This window comes from Haemaphysalis longicornis, unplaced genomic scaffold, assembly GCF_048455015.1.
Source record: "Haemaphysalis longicornis isolate Haplotype H1 unplaced genomic scaffold, Haemaphysalis longicornis Haplotype H1 scaffold_3, whole genome shotgun sequence".
NCBI classification, from domain to species: Eukaryota; Metazoa; Arthropoda; class Arachnida; order Ixodida; family Ixodidae; genus Haemaphysalis; species Haemaphysalis longicornis.
In genome coordinates, this window is record NW_027526335.1 from 12,592,503 (window position 1) to 12,598,679 (window position 6,177).

Below are 6,177 nucleotides of genomic sequence, written 5' to 3' on the forward strand. Positions count from 1 at the left end.
GAAAGTGAACAGAAAGTCAAAGTGGCGAGGGCGCAGTCAGAGGGAGTTTTTAAATGCAGCACCAACTTTCCCGGTTGTCACTTCTTCTACAGAGGGAGTTTAAAGTGGTGGTGGATGAGGGTGGAGGCAAGGGGATGTCGGGGCGTAAAGGGGGAGATGTAGGTAAAGTTCGTCAGCATAAATCTGCCACATGACCGAGGTCGTCCGTCTAGCTACACACTACCACATCTGTCGTGGGCTTTTTTTTTGTCACAGGTCCATGGAGAATGTTCTCCGTAAGACTTGAACTCAACCTGAAATTAAATGCAACTTATCTTCCGTAAATGTTGTTGCGAATTTGTGAATTAATTTAGTTAATATTTCCGTTATTTTCCATCCTTGGAGATGGGGGAGGCAAGGAAAAAAAGCTGTACAATCATCCACGTCCGCGCCAGAGCGGCGGCGCGCGCTGTGTTGATACCAACGCGTGCGCGCACGCCTCCGCTCCAGCCCGGCCGCGAATCAGCTTAAAACTCTGTAATTAAACTGTGTAATAAATGATTCAATGCCCTGCTGTGGAATTGCATGCGCTGAAGCACAACGATGAGAAAAATAAGTTGAGAACATTCCTACTGTGTCGTGTACTTACGGGACAGTATAGCGATTTCTGAAGTCTCCGCTAGCAGGGGAAAAAAAGTAGGAATTTTAATTATCTGTTATGAGCAGCTTAGACATTCGCAAACAGCGGTTTGTGGCCTGCTTGGTACTGCCGACGTAGCCATTAGAGACGTTTGTAAAGAAATCAGTTGTTCCTTTGCACGTGCAGATGCAGCAAATACAAGGCAACGTGTGAAGCGACGAAGCCAAATGAAACGCTGACGTCAGGTGAAGTAATAAAGCAGCTCGTTCACTGACACTCGAAGACGTGAAACCGGGAATCGGGCTTTCCGCCCCGCGGCACTTTGCTACCATGCAACACAGAACATTGTACAGCACACAGCTGGTTGGCAATGGTCTAATTAGTGTCGCATTATGGTCGCCATAGGAGCAGTCATAGTTGGTTTCACCCAACGAAACTAACCGCTTCCGCTCACTGACTAGCCAGCGTCACTATCAATAATTAACAGTGACTCTGGCTAGTCCGTGAGCGGAAGCGGTTCGACTGATTGCGTGAAATCAACTATCACTGCTCCCATGGCCGCCATGATGCGACACTATTTAGACCGTTTCCGTGCTGTTGCCCTTGAAGTGTTCTGGCATACAGTGGGTGTCCGAGACCAGTGCGTGACAATAGTACAGCGCGCTGTTCCGGTCATGACAGGGTGGAGCTTTGCGCAATTTGCGTCTAGCTGCTATGTAACGCAAACGAATGTGGCGATGTCTCTCCGCTACAAATCATGCAGACCACTTTGTAGCGTCGGCGATCGCTCAAAAAGCCGTTACAGTACAGAGTTATAATGCGCCTGTGACACGTTTCTGAGGCATATCGCTCCTAAAATCGCGCCGCCCCTTTAAAAAGCGTTGTAGGTTGAAAAGAACGAGCACGCCGAAAGAGGAGTTTGTGGCCTATTTGGACTTACCCATGGTATGGCGCCTGTTGCAAGAAGTAAGGAATCAACCGTGCGTCGACTCTGTGCTCTTCGTTTTCTATTTCTTCGCCTGCTTGTGATGGCACGCGATTGTCGGTGGTAGTGGTACTAGTGAGATGGCTCATACCCACTCAGGGGGATTGGCCAGGAAATGGTCGCCTTACCGAAAGAAATTATGTAGTTTTTGTAGGGAAAGAAAAATATTTAAATATTTGAATGGATTAGCAGTAGATGACTAGAGAAATAAAAGTAAGGAGATTAGAGAAAGAAATAAAAAAAAGTAATTAAGAACACCATTGAATGAAAATAAGGAAATAAGTATCGCGAACACAGAATGTGGTACAGACGACGCAGTGAGCTAGGCACGCATTGGCTTGACATACAGGGGAATCCAGCAGGGCCAAATGATATCTAACACGGCTGACGGCCTGATTATAGGATGAATGAGTGTAACGCACGGCAAACAGCCCCGTGGCAGAATACCAGTTCTTTCGCCCCGAATGACAAAATAAGTGTAGGAGACAGGGGGGGGTTTAGCCGGTTGCATGTGCTAACTACCTTCGTCTAATAGAGGAGAACCGTTAGCAGGAGAAGAAGAAATGATTGATCGTTTCTGGTTCATTGCAGAACTACTTCTTAAGCGCCAAAAACTACAGGGACATAGAATGAGACAGGGACTATGTCCCTGTAGTTTTTGGCGCTTAAGAAGTAGTTATGGAACACCAACTAGCCCGAACGCAAGCCCTTCTTCATTGCAGAATGCGCATAGCGGTGACGGGGCCAGATTAGACCGGTGCAAGTAATAATTTAAATTTGGCACGCAACAGCGAAAGCTAGTGAGGGTGACTTCGCAAGCTCGCGACTGGCTTATGCTGCACTTCCATGAGTACCGGAGGTGCTCGAGCTCCGAGTATTCGTAAGCAGTATCAGGCATACTTCGAAGTAAGCACAGCCTACGAAAGCGAGCCGAAGTTATGAGGGTATTGGGCGGCAAAACATCCTCTACTGGACCGTCCAATGCCATTCCCGCAAGAGCATCCGCTGATTCATTAAGCCAGATGCCTGCACGTCCAGGTACCCAAACCAGTCGAGCGAAAGAAAAAGACGGAACAAGAGGAAAACTTCTAGATTTGTTAATTGAAGAACTTACTGGGATGGACGGCAGACCCAGAGGCCGTGCACGGGAAGTGGGGAGAGAGGAGCAACTTCTGGAGCTGCGTCAAGCTGCAAAAGTAGCTTTTACTCGAGGAGCCGTCCATTTGTGGAAAATAAGCTTATTTGATTTGATTTTTTTATGTAGTCGAAGTTCTTTGTCGATGATGATGAAGCCTTTAAAGTTTTTGGCGCATACCCACAAGGGGGGATTGATCAGGGCTAAATCGGTTGTTGAAATACAAGTAGACCTCAAAATATTACTATTTTATTTCCGGAAAGACAAAGGTCGTAAAAGGAAACTTCTTTATGAATAAAACTTGAATTACCCATTAATTAGCACCATTCAACAATTCAAACGACCTGAAGCAGAAAAATTCCCCGCATTTCCCCGAGGGGAAGAATGTGAAAGTGCGAATGCACGAGTTGAATTTGCGCGGTTCGGTAATGTTCGCGAAAGAGAGATCACACACACACACACAACTACAAAGAAAGAAAGATGCATTTATTCACAGACACCTATTTGTGTTGTCGTTGTACTTGATTGCTAGAGCGGATCTCAGCTTTGAAATTTCGTGTCAGTACTCCTTTAAGCAGGTGCATTAGCCCTTCTCACGCCCGATTCCTGGCCAATCCCCCACGTGGGTATGTGCCATGTCAGCGGCCAGGCAGCGCGCGCCCATCTCCCCCCGTTGCCAAGGAAGACGAGGAGATTCCTGGCCAATCCCCCACGTGGGTATGTGCCATGTCAGTGGCCAGGCAGCGCGCGCCCATCTCCCCCCGTTGCCAAGGAAGACGAGGAGCGCGCGCACCCGCAGCTGTTGCTATGCGGACGGCGGCGGACGCTTCATATTCGCTTAAGAAGTGCATTCGCACTTAAAAAGAAAATCTTGAACTAAATGTCCATGTTTCGTCATGTCGTCATGTCCATAGTGTTGAGGACCTTCTCGGGAGGGGCAGTGACCCCCGAACTACACTAATTTCGCAAGGTCGCTACGTGTACCATGATTTCGTAGTGCTTTCAGAAAATCAATGTCGTGATATGGAGGGTGAAGGGGACCCGTGCGTGGAGGAATTTGATGGGACAATTGTTATCGTCGGAGCGAGCAACTCGATTGCAACATTTGCAGCTGGTGTATAAGGCGATGAAGATGTTAATTGCAGAATGCTGGTAGCTGCTACACGAGCACTTACATTTTTAATTAATAATTTTAAGGTTACCGAGCTGAGTGATGTGTCCCAATACGAGGCGTAAAAATTAGTCAACAAAATGAAGAGAAAGAAAAAAAAAAGTCACTGATACAGGGAAATTACTAATCATTACAGATTCGAACGGGCCCGTTATCCTCCCGCTCATCCATCCCTAAACAAAAGGCCATCATCAGTGGTCTAGCGTCTCCTCCAAAAGAATGGATATCCAAACCCCGTGGCATACAGTCATCACTACCCTGGCCAATAGTCAGGCATGTGCGCGCTATGTAAGGACCGGGCGGACCTGTCACATATACTATGGGCTTGTCCTCAAGCGACCCAAGAAGGCCGTAAAATCGCGAATGACGAGCAGTGGGAGACCGTGCTGCTCAGCTCTGACCCAAAAGACCAACTCCGGGCCGTCCAGTTGGCTGAAAACGCCGCCAGGGCCCAAGGGCTGCTGGCCGCCGTTTAGGAAGGAGGACTCCTTGCATATAACTGGACAAAAAAAAAGTTCTCTCTCTCTCTCTCTCTCTCTCTCTCTCTCTCTCTCTCTCTCTCTCTCTGCGGTGGCCAACTGTGCACGCCAGGCACTAGAAGCCAAGCGTTCGACAGACAGGTCATTTTCTGCCTCTGCCTGTCATATCAAAATAGCAAGGAATGCAAGACGACAGGCCTGGTAGCCTCAGCCCGATTCCAACGTTACGTCAGCGTCTGACCGAAACGTCGACCGACGCAGAAGAGGTTTTAGGGCACAATGGGATACACAGTCAAGAACTATCACTTACTGCGGCTCCGAGGAATTTTCTCGGCGCGTAATAAGGATTTAATTAGCGCCGAAATAACAACAGTTAGGTGTAATTTTTACAGACTCCTAAATAGCCACCACCACCACCCTCATTATCATCATCATCATACACACGAACTGAAAAAAGCATATTGGTGTTAGCTTGTTGGTACATACTGATATTAGAAAACAGCGCTTGATTGGGACAGAGGGACATAACCCAGTATTGGCACTCTTTCTTCTCCTGTTAAAGCAGTGCTGCTGAGCCCAAGGACGCGAGTTCGGCGGCCACTTTTCTGATGGAGGCGAAAAGCGAAAACGCCTGTGTGTTCGAGATTTCGGCGCACGTTAAAGATTACCAGGGGGTCAGACTTAATCCGCAGAACTCCACAACGGCGCGCCTCATTACCGGTGTAGCGTCGGCACGTTTAACCCCAAAATCCATCAATATTGTCACCAGGCAGAGTAGTGATAAGCAGTGCTAAGTTCATGGGCAAGGCGGCGCTCAGACCAGAGAGAGAGAGAGAGAGAGAGAGAGAGAGAGAGAGAGAGAGAGAGAGAGAGAGAGAGAGAGAGAGAGAGAGAGAGAGAGAGAGAGAGAGAGAGAGAGAGAGAGCTTTACTCACGGCTGGGACAGGGGGAGGGGGTTGCGATGGCCAAGAGGGCCTCCGCGACCTGTTGGGCCTTGGAGACGAGGGTGGTCTGCGTCTCCAGGTTCGAGCTTCACAGGGCCTGCTCCCAGTGGGTTGGCGTGGGAAAAGGCGGAAAAATGGAGCGGGAGCAGTCGCAAAGGGAGTGTAGTTGAGTGTCAGGGACGCTGCAGATGGGGGCAGTGTGAGGAGGGGAAGTGGGAGAGGTGTGTGTAAAACAGTGCGGTTCTGCAGGGGAAGGAGTTCGTTTGGAGGAGGCGCCAGGTTCTGGCCTCATGTGCGAGGGTGGAGTGCGAAAAAGGGGGGGGGGGGGGCGGGATAGTGGCGGCGGAGGGAGCGGTAATGTTGAAAGACCTCCCGGTACCCCGCCCATACGGGAATAGGTGCCAGTAAGGCGAGAAGCTCGAGCTATACTACCCGAGAAGGCTCTTCGTCGGTGCCCAACCACAGCCTTCTCAGCTAGCGAGAGCCAAAGCGGGAGAGAGAGAGACTAAACATATTTATTGTGTCCTTATAAAGAGTCTTTAGTGTGGCCTCCTCATTCCAGGAGTCCATTGGCATGGTAGGCATGGGAGTCCATTGGCATAGTAAGTATTAGATTGCAGGGCACGAGGTATTCTATCGTGACCCTTGGGTAGTTGTTTGTGCGATGGGGCGTACGTTTGTCTCTGTAGCCGATAGTGCAAGGTAATCTCATGATACGAGAATAGAGGAAGCGGTCGCAGATATTCGTCTTCAGGTGCTCAGCCTGTCAACTCTACCGCTGTGAGATGGGCAATCTCGTTCACTTAGACTCCAATGTGCACAGGCGCCCAGATTATCTTGACGG